Source organism: Lichenostomus cassidix, chromosome 15, assembly GCF_008360975.1.
Source record: "Lichenostomus cassidix isolate B80296 chromosome 15, HeHo_3.0, whole genome shotgun sequence".
Taxonomy (NCBI): Eukaryota; Metazoa; Chordata; class Aves; order Passeriformes; family Meliphagidae; genus Lichenostomus; species Lichenostomus cassidix.
The window spans coordinates 7,882,635-7,897,943 of record NC_139496.1 but is presented as its reverse complement, the minus strand read 5'-3'; the positions used below and the strand labels follow the sequence as shown (position 1 = coordinate 7,897,943).

The 15,309-nt window shown below is 43.6% G+C and overlaps 1 long non-coding RNA gene across 4 annotated transcripts in view; it reads right to left on the bottom strand.

Annotated features, from left to right (window-relative positions):
- LOC146430300 (uncharacterized) overlaps positions 1–14,947 on the bottom strand; it is a 31,573-nt gene extending 16,626 nt beyond the window's left edge. Inside the window, exons 1-3 of one of the 4 annotated variants that reach the window (XR_014855326.1) lie at positions 14,705–14,947; positions 11,154–13,968; positions 10,108–10,841 (exon numbers count right to left, since the gene is read on the bottom strand). This is a non-coding gene — a long non-coding RNA (uncharacterized LOC146430300). Of the gene's footprint in view, positions 1–10,107; positions 13,969–14,704 lie in introns of those variants that run through there. The other 3 variants (XR_014855325.1, XR_014855327.1, XR_014855324.1) reach the window with 3 other exon arrangements.
- Between the last annotated feature and the right edge of the window lie 362 nt (positions 14,948–15,309).

Here is a 15,309-nt window from a genome sequence, read left to right as displayed (position 1 = left end):
AGCTCACTCTCTGAAAGTGCGGGAGAGCCTGTTTTATGCAGTAGTGGACATGAAGCTGAAGCTTTTTCTATAGTCTCTGTCCATTTCTCTCAGTGAATTGAATCCAGTCAAAGGTCAAACTGGCCAGAGGCACTTTTATTGTCATGGTAACCATGACTTAATCAAACAATCCTGAGATTCCAGGTTTGTGGGAACAGGCAAAGATCTGAAGAGACTGGAATGAATCAATCAAAGGGGGCAGGGAAGAAAATCCTAAGATATATGACTTATCCTTCCAAATCTATTACTCTGTCCTTAAACACACAAGAATTATGCCTAGGACAAAGCCTCTTTTCAGACCAAATACCTCTGATTTTTGTTTTCTTGTCCTTTGCATCAAATTTCCTAACATACCTCTGTCCTACAGCAATCAAACCTCAGCCCAGATTTAACCAACAAGAGGAAAAGAGGGGAAACAACAATTTAGGAAAAATGAAGGTTATTTTGTAAAAAGCTACTTAAACAAAAAAGAAAAAAAAAAAAAGAGAAGATGAGGAAAACCAAGGCAAAATGTGATCAATCACCTTTGATTTGGAAACCTATTTAGGCTTGTAAGTAGTTGTCTAATGCAGATCTACAGGCAGTTAATGCATTTTTAAGGTTTTTCTGCTTTCTGGGAAGCTGCTGTGTCTTCTTCAGACACCAAGAAGGGGGGGCTTTCTCCTTTCTCAAACACCAGAACGTCCAGGGGTGCTGAGTTCAGGCAGCCTCTGCTCTTTGCTGAGAGCCTGGCGACTCCAGGCTCTGTGTGTTGAGGAATCTGGAGAGTGCTGGACATTGGTTAACCTGGGACTTGGCTGAGGCTAAGGCTGCTCTGAGTCTGTTTGTGGATCTTTGGTTTTATTTCAGAAGCAATTTGCATTTGTCTGAAGTCTTGTATGTGCTTGTGAGTCCTGGCTGCATTTCTTGGTAGAAGGAAGAGCAGACATGAAGCCTGTGCTCCACCACCTTACTAATGGGGGAATGTCTTGTGGCTTTTTGGGACCTGACTGCAGTCTATGTCTACATGCCATTAAGCTCCCCCCCCCCCCCCCAATAATTCTTGGTTTGCTTTCTAATAAAGTTAATCCCTTGTTTTGGCTTCCTCTGTCCTGAGAAATCATAAATAGTAAAATTATGGGGGTATGAGAGGAGTAAGAGACACTTTGCTGAAGTGTTGGTGGTAGTATGTTCAACTTGTTATACCTGGTTAAGCAGAAACATCACACATTCTTTTCCAGTGCTAAAGAAGAATTAGCCAAGAACCTGAAATACATTTGCTCTTGGAGGCTTTGCTGAAATTGGGTGTCTGGGGGGTTGGGGCTGGTTGTCTAGTGTGCATGCTCAGTTACACACTTTGTGATACGCAGTCACGGAAACATGGGAAAGCTGTTGGCTGCTGTGCCATGCTGGAAGCCTGGTTTTGTAATGTCACACAGAGATGTTCACCTGCCCAGCCTGCTCTCACATGCAAGGCAGGCTATTTTCTTGTGACTAGCCTGTCTGAGGGAGATCGCTGCTGAAACTCTGCTGTATCTAAGGAATGCAGGTAGTGACTTGCAAACCCCAAACCTAAGAACAGTAATGGCAATCAGAGCATTAAACAAACTCATTGATTCTTGTTCTTAATGTAGATGTGTCCTTACCAGAAAATGTATACTCTCAATGGGCTCAGCAAAGAGACTCTAATGGGTGAACTGACCAGAAAATTAGCTCCTTTCTTGCTGCAAGATGAATGGAGTTTCACCTGCAGAGATAGTCGTGGGTAGGTAAAATATGCAGAAAAAAATTGCATAATAGAGTTTAGCAGATGGACAGAATTCCATGGATACTGGCAGGACAAAAGATAAATTACTGAAGCCTGAGCATCAGACAGGGAAAAGGGAAATGGGTAGTTGTGGAGGTCCGGAAAGAAGGAACTGTTTCTGTGTCCAGGGTGGATGTGATCTTCAAGTACAAGAAGAAAAAGGTCCCCTTTTAGCTTGGCTGTGAGAAGGCCACTGCTACCTCTGGTAGTGCTTGTGGAAAAGAGACATTTCAAGCCATGTGGGAGGAATGGAAAAGCAATTCAATGTAGAAAAATGGCAAATTTTAGAAAACAACAGGAAGGAAGAGGCAGAATGCTGATCATGTCAAGAGAGCCTTTTCTGAGGTCTGTACATATAGGAGCAAACAAAGGAAACGGAAAATAATAGTGGAGATGAAATGAGAGAAAAGTACAGGGAGATCAAACTTGGGAATTAAGAGGATTGGATGGAGAACTACATGAACAGAGACAAAGTGACACATCTGACGTGGGTTTTCTTAATAGCAGAACAAGAAAAAAGTTAAAGAGGAATAAAGGCTGTGCAGGGCCTGCTCTGAGAATGAACAGGGTCTGTGGCTAGAGATACTGGGATCAACAAAATTGAGGAGAGTTCTGATGGTTTTTGATAGTGAAAGGCTTTTCTTCATTTCTTGTCCAGTGTCTCAAATAATCTTTAAAACCAGGGCAAAGAGCAGCACAGATAGAGATGAATTGCTGCCTGCTGCAGCAGTGCTGAGCACCCTTTGTATCAGGACTATGAGGAGCAGCAGGCACTCAGCACCACTGGGAGAGAAGCCTCAAATCTTTGCTCCTAATCTGTTGATCTCCTCAGGACAAGACTGAGGAAAGTGCTGAGGTGAGGGACTATGAGCAGGTTATATATGGAGCCAGCACTGCACATGACCTGTGCTGAAATGAAATGCAAGTCTGGTAGGTAAAAGCCCCTGTAAAACTCTTTTCCCTTTGCAAAAATACCCTCCAAGTTAGCTTTAACACTTAAGTACCATGGTTCCTGAATGCTACCTTTAAAGGTTAAAGCATTTAAACTATAGGAACAGCCAGGGGCAAAAAGAGGCCCATTTCAATTTGATATGTTGAGGTCCTGCAGAAAGCCAGGCTGGGGGGTCTCTGAGCTCTGTGTCCTTTCCTTTCCTCCTGAACCTGAGATGGCCCCGAGGCCCAGGCTGGGCTGTGTTTCACTATCCTTCTTCCTTTCTCTCCCTGTGTTGTAGTAAATTAGCCATTTCCAAAGGGCTTGAGCAGGGGAGGAAGTCCATCCCTGACTTGCCTGCTGCACAGGGCAGCTTTGCAGGAAGGAACTGAAAGTAGATCAGGAAAGACTGGTGCATGAAGAGAAGAGCTGCACTTCTCCCAAGGGTGCAAATCTTGGTGGAGACAAACAACATCCCTCTGCCACCGTGAGCACTGCCAGGCACGGGTGGGAATGGTCCCAGTCGCCATCACTGTCTTCTCAGGGGGAGCTCATCTGCCTTTCATGGTAGATCACAGGACACCTGACTTCCCTGGAAGGGTCAGGATCTGTCCCAGCACACTGTGATCACCAAACAGGGTTTTTTCCCATTTCCTGACCTTTATCTTGTCCCTGTGCTTTGAGGCAGTCTGGCTCTGCTGTTTTACACCCAGGGCAGGGCAGCCTGTCGCTGTTGCTGCAGCACCAACACACAGCTGTTTGGCTTGCAGAGATAGGAGAACACCCTGCGGACTTTACCCCACACTGTAATCCAAAGAGTACTGCTCAGTTTACTCTAACCTAAGCCTTTCTGCAAGCTGCTGCTTTTTTCTGTGTTATCTGCTGTGATAGCCATGGTATTAATAGCAGGAACCTTCCTTGCAAAGAGCCGACTGCAGCCACAGCGCTGCTCCTATTGTGCTCCTTGCCTGCACTGCTATCTCTCTGTACAAGGAAACACTTCCAGCTTTACTCCAGGCCTTACAATTAATGGAGATCTCCATCCATTTATCCCACATCAGCATAAACAGTCCTATCTGGAGGTGGTGGAGCTGTCAGCTCCCACCCTTTAAAACGATGCTGGAACTTCCTTGTACTCAGACATGTGAGCGAAGGTCTCCAGCAAGAGCAGAGCTGAAGGTGACTACTGGGGAACAGAAGTGTAAAATCTTCTTTCTGGGAGCCCTGCCACTGAGAGATCTTCCAATATAGTGTTTCCCTCTTTTAAAGACATCTCTTTAAAAGCCTTTACAAAAATAGGGAGGGATTTGCAAGTGATCGTTTAATGGATCAGAAAAGCCCAGCTACTTGATAAAATTCTTTTACCTTTAATGAAACATGTTGGTACTGGAAAGCTGCCATGTGCTCTCCAGGGTTGTCCTTACAGTGAGATGTTTTAGAATAGATCCTGTTCAGGAAAGAAGAATAGCTGTATTTGACTAGGAAAGCTTTCTGAGGGTCTCTTCCAAGGCTTGATTTTCTTATGGAGGCAGATAAAGCTCCAAGAGTCACTTCTCTGTTACCATGACAGAGGTCACTCCTACTGTTATAGCTGTGCACAGCTGCATGGGCAGGCATCAGTCCTGGTGAGTATCTCAGGTGGGGAGAACTCTGAATAATGCTGACTACTGATTGCTTAAAAACAGACTTTCTAGAATACAGTTTTTTTGGGAGAAATACTATCTGCACCAAGCAAAGCCTGTAAACCGTATATCATATCATATCATAAGGAACTTACTGCCCAAGTCCTTGGCAGAGACCTTCCCTATCAGATATTCATTATCTCCATCCTGTCCTCAGTGCCAGCTGGGGACTTTGCCAAGGGACTCTGAATTCCACAAGTTTCTGCCTCTGCTAACAATATCCAGTTTGACACTTCCTAATAGCATCATTCAGAACAAGATTATACTGAGATACACTCATTTCTTTGTCAGTCCTCATTTAATTTATAAAACAGTTCTAAATCATCACAAATTCCGATCTATAGCATTGAACTGTCTCTCCAAATAGATCCCATGAAAGGCTGTAATAGACTATTCATCAGATGTATTAAGGCATTGAAACAATATGCAAAGATGATTGGAAAACTTTGGCATGGAGGCATTTTTTCCAAATGATGGATGTGCAAAATCTTTTGTTATAAATCTTGAACTCCCAGAGGAAGGACTAGGTGGATATGGCCAAGATGTCATGCAAGCTGATGTAAAGAGAAAGCTCTAAAACTCTTGTATATGAAGGTTGGAACAGGAGGAACCTGACTCAGTTCAGTCAGAGGAAAACATCTGACGTCCAAATATAAACAAATTCCTCCAAAACACCCCCCAAAACAAAAAACTCCACAAAACCAAAAAAAAACCCACCAAAAAGCAAATCCCCCCAAAAGAGCCCCTGCCATTAATTTTTAGAGAAGAAACCCAATTCTGTTTCCTTGCATTTTTATTAAAAAAACCCTGACAACCCCCCACAAAAACCAAACCAAAAAAAAAAAAACAAACCAAAAAACCCTACAACCCTCCTAAGCACGTGAAAATGGAATTGCACTTCTGTCTGAAGTGTGCAGTCTTATTCTGACCTCGTTTTACGGCAGCATGTGAATATAAAGTTCAGCAGAAGTTGATGAATTTACACCCCTTAGTGTCCACTTGCAGAGTGTGCAAGTCTTGAACCAGAGTCCCAGCAGCGTGAGCCATGCAGGCAGGAAGCTGCACCAAGCTGCTTTTGAGGAAATCACACTTTTTGGATAAATATCAGTCAGCTGCAAACATTTTTCTCTCCAGGATGTGTGTGCTTTTCTAATGTTTAGAGTAAAAATGTGGTGCTATGAATTGGGAATATAGTTTTCACTTATTTGATTACTTCAGCATTAAAGCAGCGTGATAATATTAGTGGTAGCCTTTAACATGAACTTTGTTCTGTAACTTCCAGGCTTCAAAAACTAATGAGGAGTAAAATTGGGGGAAAGAATGTCTTCCGACAAGCTGGTCTTCAGCACCTTTTTAATGGATAACAGATTTGCCATCATCACACATCACTTGGAATATATTATGACAAGACACACAGGCTAATATAATGCATTGTCTACACAAGGCTACTAGGTATTAGTGAATTTCTCTTTAACTTGATACAGGATGGTTCAGTTCCAGTTACAGAAGCTTTCAAATTGTATTCCTGGATGAACCTAAAACCAGTGCACATAGTCAATGTAACTAGACAGCATCAGATGCTTTGTTACAGAAGTTGCGAAATGGTTTCTTTGCTTCCATGAAATTTGGAAACCAAAGCATGAGAAGAGTTTCTAACTTTCAGCACTTATTAACAAGCTTTCAAGAAAGCCCAGGACACAGGGGATCAGAAATGTCAGGTTTTTACTGTACTGGGTTCTCTTCTCAGAGATGGGAGTTGGCTGCACCTTGGGCCTGGCTCATTTTCATTTCCAGTATTCAGATGTGAATCCTGGATGGGTGTTTTCAAATCTTTCAGCTGCCTCAGTGCTGGGTGCTCGCTGCTGTCACAGGTTTGGCTACCAGGGGAGTGCATAGGAAGTGTAAAAGCATCAAAAGTTCCTTTCCATGCAGGGAAAGCAGGGTGATAAATAAGATGAAAACTTAAAAGGAAATATCTTGTGTTATTAAAAAACCAGTACATGCAAACCTTTTTTATATAAAAAAAATTTTGATCAACAGGGCTGCATTGGCAGATGTGAGTGCACACTTAATGCAGCAGGCACAGCCATCTCCATCAGCTACAGTCAAGATTCTCTCTGGTTTTTCCCTAGCTGTAAATGGCAGATCTAGAAATCTATCTCTTGTCCTGATTTTGCCTTTTCAGTCAGGAAAGTATAGGGCAACTAAAAACACTTTTAGAAGTCCTCTTCAAACTTCCCCAGGCAGGTCGATGATAGCTGGAACTGGAATGACCCAGGAGCATTGAGTCATCTGCTGGCATTTCCCCCCTCCTCTCCACTTCTACAAGCAATGATTTGTTTTCTTCCTTCCTCTTGATTAGCTCTATAATACACTCAGATTATAAAGTGAACTCAATTTTGTGTCTCTTATATTATCTGTAGTGTCCCATTAGCCTCGGTACCATCATAACCCCTCTCTGAATCATCATTTGTATATGGATGTTTGACATATCAGCTGATTGTCCCTTTTTCTCTTTCCTTCCCCATCTCTTCTGAAAGCCAATGAAGCTATTTCTGTTGATACTTAAATATCACAATTTCTCCCGCTATCACTAATAGCATAATGGCATTATGAAGAACCTTTCTGCAGTGCATTTTTGTGTGCTGTAATACAAACAAGATGGAACTCAATAAAAACATCATGAAATGTAACCATCCTAAAATTCATTTAAAAATGAGCAAGAAGTTTGGACAAAACAAATGTTTTTCAGGGACTAAGCATTGAAAGATATATTTTCAGGGCAATTTCAGTCAGTTTGGGACAGTTTCATTCAGACATGGAGAAGGCACTGTAATATTTATATGCATATGACCATAAAAAAGGCTTGAGTGCACAGAAAATAGGTGTCTGTGTGCCACTGCAGATCACTCTGTCATAGCAGTAGTCCTGTTTTCCCCATTCTCAGAGGGTGAGATGAGAATAATTTCTGAAGGGCTTATAATGATTTCTCCAGATAAATGCTAAAATGGGGTCCAGTGTCTCCTGCTTCTATATATTGGACAGTCAAAGTAATGCTCCCTGTGGGCATTCTGCTTTGTGGGATGTAGTGTGAGATTCTTGCATGCATATTGTTGTATTTTTCTTTTCTTAGCACCCACAGTTGCAACCTGTTTTTCTCTTCTTCTGGAGACTTGTCTAGAGAGCTGCTACTTTTAAAAAATGAAATAATTAAAGCCATTGTTACCTTGTTTTTTTTTAACTCAGGATAACAATTTCTGGCAGGTTTTTAGTATTTGGTATCCACAGGAACTAGCACTGCTTTGCAAACATCCTCAGATTTTCAAGATCTTGTTCCACCAAATACAACCTGCATTTTACTAATATTTTCCTTTGTTCAGCTTCCCTGTTGTCTCATTCCGTGTGGTATCACTTGAGTCTTGTTTTAACTACGATAAGTTCTTTTGTTTTCCTATTCTATCTTATCTTCACAGCCACATTTATTTTCCCTATGTAAAGCCAGGCAAAATGTCTTGGTGTTACAGTGCTGATGTAGGGGTGCCCAGAAAGCCAGAAAATACTTCTCAAGAAATGTGGCTTATAGATACCACTAAGGCTGGGTGCACACACAGCACTTTGCTGGCTTGGGGCTTTTCCTTGATGCAGTTTTTCAGTGCATTTGAGCAATTATTTTGCTGAGGCAATGGGATGCTGAGCTGTCAGGCTTTCCTCATTCTGTGATCTCCTGAAAAGGCATAGAATTAGGAACCATCTTAGGAAATTATAGCTCTTTGCCCTACAGGATAGAGAGTACTGGTTTCAGTTGGTATCCTTGATGGATTTGATTTCTGAGGAATTTTGTTCTTGCTGGAAAAAAAAAAAAACCAAATATTTAGGGTTCATTTAGGGGCTTAAATTGGTGATGTCAGCCTTCCTGGGAGCATTGCTGTAAGAGGTGCTGCGTGCTGCAGACCTGCTGCAAAGGTGCTGTGGTGGCCCTGCCTGGACTCTGCCAGTGTTGGCAGGCAGTGCTGAGGCAGGAGAGCAGTGGCTGCTGTGTCAGTGCTTGGGGGAGCAACAGGCACCTCTGCAGAAAAATTTCCTGCCCAGCACCTGGCAGGCCTCACTGTCCTCTCTGTATGTCCTGGGAAAAGGAAAAGCCCTGGCAAGCAGGGCAGTGAAAAGTGGCAAGGAGCTCATCTTTCCTTGCAAGGGTGTGAAAGCAGGTGGCAGGCTTAAGGCTGTGCTTTTCCAAGTGCAGCAGTTTTGTCTGTGCATCCCCTGGCAAGTCACTCACTGGGGACACCCCTGCTCTTACTTGTTTAATTAAGCATTAATGTGTGGGTGTTACCTTGCACAGAAATTAGAAGGCTCCCTTTCCATCATTTGCTTTATTTTAGCTTTTGGAATGGGTGAAGATTTGTTTTCCTTTCTGGAATAGTCGCGCTGTTATGCTGGAGAAGCTGAAGGGTCCGATTACCCTCCCTGTGATGTTGTTTGTAAAGCAATTAGAACTGGCAGAGTGTGATTAAAACCAAGAAGTTATCACTCCTTTCTTGAGGCAGGAGGGGTGACTGTTTGCAGATGAATATGCCCCAAATCTACAAGAGGAATGATTTCCTCACCCAGTGTGTGACCTCCTCCCCTCTGTTACTGATGGCAGGTATGCAGCTATATCGTTTTTTGCACATGAATTAACACTTGTAGCTAATAGCAGTAAACTCACAAATGGACTATTACTTTTTATAGCCTTTAGCAGAGTCAGCCTAATGGAGCAAAACTGTTAACAAATTAAGATATGTTTGACAGGACTTCAAGCAGGAATCATAACCCAGGAGTCACTGGTTGGGACATAAACACAAAGTTGTCTGTAGAACAAGGCTGCATCTCAGCTGTGGTGTTGTGGCAAGTGCTAAACTACAAAATAAGAATCAGACCAAGAGTTAATCTCAGTGAGATTTTCAGAGCAAGGAATTGACTTCCTGTAATGGTTGTAGAGAGACTGTCGTATCTGTAGTGCTACAGGATATAAAATAACGACAGTCAGAGTGAAAATAAGTCATATTTGTCTCCTTATGACACAGCATTTAATAAGGCAGAGATGCAGCATATGTCTTGAAGGCTCAGCATAAACAATACCCTATAGGGGGCTTTTCTCAATGCATTCTTATTTGGGGGGCTTGTTGACTCTGTGCAGCATCATTCACCTGTGTATGCTCCTATTGAGGAGTTCAGGGGAGTTCTGTCTGTCTGCAGCTCCCCAATGGCTGTGCTTATTAGTAACTTAAAGCCCAAACTTAGACACATTCAGACTGATTTTACTCCTCTTTCTCTATCTTGAACCTTTGCTCCCCACTAGGCTTGCTAAAACTTCATTCAATGTAATGTGAAGACTCGTTCTCATCTTAATACCTTGTGATATTCTGCTAAGAACATCCAATGTTACAGTTCCAGCATAATTATATTTTCCCATAGGTGTAAAATGTGTCTGCACCAATAGCTTATTAAAAGAGTGTAATAAAAATTATGACCCCACAATTCTGCTATTAATATAACAATTCTGAGCCAAGAAAGCTCCTTGATCCTTCTTATGCGTCTGCTGTAACATGGTACAAGAGCAGAACACCGTAAGCCAGTTTAATCCCTTCTTTTCACCCCCTAGCAATATACATTGGCCCAAGAGAGTAACATGAATTGAAAGTTTAATTTATTAATATGCAATAGTGATAATGTCAAAAGAACAATATATAAAACCCACACAGAACAGGATTACACAGTACATAGGGGAAAGCCTAGAGCTAATATTTAATATAGCAAAACACAGCCAAAAATAACTTCTTGTCCAAGGAGCAAAAGAAAGGAGAGCACTGCAGGTGCTGGAGCAGAGGAGCTGTGCAAGCAGCCTCTGCCTTCAAGTGCACAGCTGGACTCAGCCATCCATCCTCTGGCTGAGCTTCCTCTCTGCTGGGAGCCACAGAGATTGTGGTGCTTTCCATCGGTGCCAACTATTGGGCAGTGACTGAAGTTCCCAGCTATCACTTTGTCTACTTGAAAGTCCCTCATTGCTCCAGTTTAACAGTGCACACCAGAATCAGAGCAGCAGACACAAGCAATACAGGTGGAGAGCAAGCCACAGCAAACAGGGAGCCTCAGAACATTTCCGTAAGTGAAGAATGAAACCAACTGTTTACTTCAGCTGAATCGTTCACTTAAGCCTGGATGAGCAAAGTTTCACCAATAGGCAAAGTGCCCTGCAGCCTTAGCAGAGGTACAGCCACCTTAACGTGTCACTGGCTTTGCCAGAAATGAGCAATATGCCCAATAGTCTCAAATCAGTAACAGTTGTGTGAGTTGAAAGCTTTTCAGCCTCCAATGAACTGGCAGGTTTCACATACTTTCTAGAGTTTGCTTTCCTGCCCCTTCCCTAAAAAGGAAAAGGATGGAGGGACAAGTGTGAAGGAATAAAACTCAGTACTTCTACAGTATTACTGAGTGTCCACAGTACAGCCAGGGGAGCAGTATTCACTCTTGGAGGGCAAATTGAGAGAGGGGTGAGATGGGGGGTGCCCTGGCTCCCCTTCAGATTTCCCACTCTGCTGTGCATTTCTTGAGTGGTGGGATGAGGTCCAAGCTGAGCATCTATCCTGCCTGCTGCTTGGCACTCTCACCTCCCTGTACATGCACACCAAAGAAACTGCAATAACAAATAAGTACATGGTCAAAATATGGGACCTACTTGTCTCTGTTGATTGAAGAGTCTAGGTCTGGCAGCCAGGGCTCTCTTAGCTGTTGTGTCTGTAGATTTGCCCCCTGTCTGATTCCTCTTCCAGCCTTCTCCAGCTCTAATCTGCTTGCTGTCCTTCCCTTTGCTGAAGTTGATTGCTCCCTTCATGGCGTAGTCTGATTTAGAAGAGCCAGGTCAGCTCAGCAAAACTCTGCTGCTTTAAACTAACTCATCTCCTCTTGAATGCCACACAAGATGCTCAGCTCTTATATAGCAATAATCTCTAAAAGTCAGGAGGAGGCTGTGGAGATGAGAAATGAGGGCAAACCGGGAGAGCTACCTCTCAGCTGAAACACCAGCAGCTGGGAGAGGCTGTGTGCCCACAGCCTGGCTCTGCTGCATGCTGTAGATCAGAGTCCACAGGCAGAGCAGGAGAAGAAAAGCAGTCAGGGTTGCCCTTCCAGCCCCTTCCTGAGGAGGGGTAGATAGAGGAGGATGTTTGTAGCAGCGATTCTTGTATGAGTTTGTAGTCTCTAAAGCTTTTCTCACTGGTGTTTCTCAAGCACCAGAGCCTGGGCAGGTTAACACAGGTCACAGCTGCCCTGTGCGGAGGTGTCACGTCACGCCACCTGGTTTTTATGCATGGGGCTTCCATGATTTATTTGCTGCTTCTTTCACAAGTTTTATTTCTCTCCAGTTGGCTAAATTAATGTATTTGTAGTAGTTCAAGATGGGTGACTAACTGCAGGCTGGGCCCCTGGCTGAGTGGAGGAGGAGAGTTTTCCCCCTTCTGCCAGGAGAGAGGGGTCAGGAAGAGCCATGTGTCTGCCTGTCCACTGAAGACTTTCAGGGCCTTTGTAATACTCTCCTGCTTTCCTGCTGTGGTTGCCATCGCTCTGCAATTTCCTGTACAGTCATAATTTTTTGAGTTTTATTTTGATTCTCATTAGATCTGTGACTATATTTTGCTCTGCTCAAAGCTTCATGTGGTGTGTGCCAGGGTTTTATCAGCAATAGTTAGTGCATTGGACTGACACTCACCCAAGGGAAAATCGAGGCTGCAAGGAGGAGGTTTGCCCAGGGGTTACGTATAGTATGGGGCAAGTGCCAAGGAAGCTGTGGGCCAGCACAGGAGCAAGTCGCTTGGAAGGGCATCTGGGAATGCTGTGTTCATGGTAATGCAGTTCAGAACAGGATGAGGGGTCAGGTAGCAGAGATATGCCCAATATCAGGCTTCTATACGGGGTGAAGAAGTTTCTGGACTGAAAATTGAGTGGCTGTACCTGCTCCATTGACCAGAGACAGGTGAGTCTCACTGGTAAAGTGAGTTTTATACCTTTGGATACCCAGTTGGTTTCAACTCTGTCATTAGGTAAGGAAAAAAAATTGGTTTGCACAGTTTCTGTGGTTTTAAATATCTCATTGTGTTGCATCAGTCAGATGTGGGGATATGATAGATGGGGTGGAAAAGAAATGTGTGAGACAGAAAATGAAGAAAAGTGCCATCCTGTTAATACAAATGATTCTGCCCTGGGCTGAAGAGGGCAGGAGAGAATGACAGACAAGTGCTCAACCAGAGTTGAAAGGCAAACCTGAACTAGAGGAAAAAGGAGGGAGTGATTCTTCAGTAAAAGAGAAAAAGATTAAGATCTGACCTAGATATAAAAGCCATTCCCATCCTGCCCCCCATTTGCTAGGTCAGGGGAGGTAATGAGGAGAACAAGGCATCCCTAGGACTGCTGCAAAATTCCTCCAAGGTTTTTAGCCCACATAAGCAGGCTCACCAGGAAACACAAAGTAGCTGTGCTGCACCACATGGGAGCTGGAGTCTGCCCGGTGCTGGGGTCAGTTTCAGGGGATCTAAACCTGTTCACTGCGTGTCCCCATTCCTCAGCCCCTCACAACCTCAGGTAAAAGCCAGCAGGCAGAGGACAGTGTGTGTGGAACCACGGGTGACCATTCTGTCAACCTGCAAGTGAGAGGCTTTTACTCAATGCTGGCTGAACAGCAGCACTTCAGCTCCCACCGTGCACAGGATCTGACCTGCTCAGCTCTTTTCATGTGCTTTTCCCCTGCCCTGGGAAGGGTCAGCCTCTTGCTGTTGCCCATTTCAAAATAAGGGTGTGTAGCTCAGCTGAAAAATGTACCCTAATGGCAAACTGCCAGTCAGTGACGAGTTTAAAAATATTGAGAGATATGATGAGAAACAGCAGAAGAATAGGAGTAATAAAATGAGGTTGATAAAGGAAGAGTCACCTGAAAAGTCTCCTGGGAGGTCTGCTATGCCGAGGCATGGCCTCTTGGATAAATGTGAACCTTGCTATGAAACCATTCATAAATTATGTGAACTGTTTGCTTTTAAAAGCCTCGTAGCAGAGACAGCCATCCATATCAAGTCACCTGTTAACTCTTGATATTTCCAGCCTCTTTTCTTTGCCTGTTGCCAGTACCCTGATTACAAAGCTTTCTCACACTGATGAGTTATCCAGTCTTATCTGGCCCAGCAAGGCTTGCTCTGTATGGAGCTTATCCACAAGAAATTTAAAAAAGAAAATTCTTGCTCAAAATTCAAACCATTTTACTTGGCCTTTGCTATTATGTTTGTATCCTGAACTTGAGGGAAAATTTTTAAAAGTGCTCGAAGTGGCTGCTAGGTTCTACTTTCATTTTTAAAAGTGGCTTGGATACCTCATTCATGGTGAATTCAATCCATTTGAATTTGAGTCCATTTAAATTCTGGACAAGGCTTGGATCACAAATACCTCCATACTTGGGTCTCTGATTGTAACTGCATCCAGGCCTTTGTGCTTAAACTCTCCAGTGTGAACTGTGAAGGAAAAACATATGCATGGACACTGTTGATAAAACCTTTGGGTACTTGAGTGAGATCTATTTAAGCAATGTTAGGATTTTTTAATTGAAAAACATATTTTACAATTGGGTTTTTTTGGTCCTTAGAAACTGACAGTGAATACAAACCCCCTCACATGTAACATGGAAATAAACCTTTTATCTGCTGGGTTCTTTTTAAAAAACATGACACACTATGGTCTTTACCACTTCAGAATCTGAGAAAATTAATCTGGATTAATTTGATCCATTTAAGTGATGAATGCCCACAAAATGAAACTATTTTTTCCCTGGAATGATGACCTTGGGCAGATTAGAGCAGCTAGGTAAGAAATCCAGCAAGTATTTATCAAAGGCTTCTAAGACAGTGCAAACTCTAGTGAGTTCAAAAGCAAGAGACTTTTAGTCTTCATACAACTGACAGGGTCATAACGTTTCAAGAATGCCAGGAATCCATGTGGCTGTTCCATTAAACACCCCTGATTAGTGAACGTGCTGATAAACTTAGAGAGTCAGAGGTCAACATTTCGGAGCTGAAGGTACCCCAGGTATCTGAAAAAGTCTCCAGAATTCCCGTGCCTCTTGCCCAGTTAACCCTTTCCATCACTGCACCCATGGAGGCTTGAAAATGGGAAGAGAGTGTCTCTCTCTCAGCATTTTCCAGACAATTCTGCAGAGATGTGGAGTTATTCTGGAAACCATGGAAAAATTACCTCCGGCATCTCCCATGGAAGTGTTCACGACAGCTGGCAGCTCTGTGATTTCAGCTTGAGCTCAGAGGCAGTAAATGTGTAAAACCCCGTGCTGCACTGGCTCATCCAGCCACTCTCGCCTCGACTCCAGGTAACACCACGATGGCAGCAGGCTGTGCATTAAAATACCTCCAGAGCTATCACACTGCAAACACGACAGTGGTCTTAAAATACGCAGGACTAGTCACACCACCCTGTCACCACACTGAGCTCTCTGCTCTGTTCAGGTTTTGTTGCAAGAACTACAGTTCTACTCCCGCCAAGTGCCTGTGGCAGGCAATTGGGAAACCTGTGAAAATATGGGCTGTGTGCCTGAGTGCAGCTTTGGCAGGGCAATGGTTTAACTGCAGCACAATCAGGAGGGTCCCAGGAAGGCTGAATTATCCCAGCAGTTAGCCGGGGTGTTAGCCCATTTTCCAGGCAATTGGCCTAACTGGCAAGTCCCCTCCATGGATGTTGCTTCTGCCTCAATCTCCCGGGCAGAAGCACAGACTTTAACTGGTCCTGCAATATATGGCTTTTCATTGCACACGCTGATTATGAGCTGCTGGAGGCACTAAGGATTC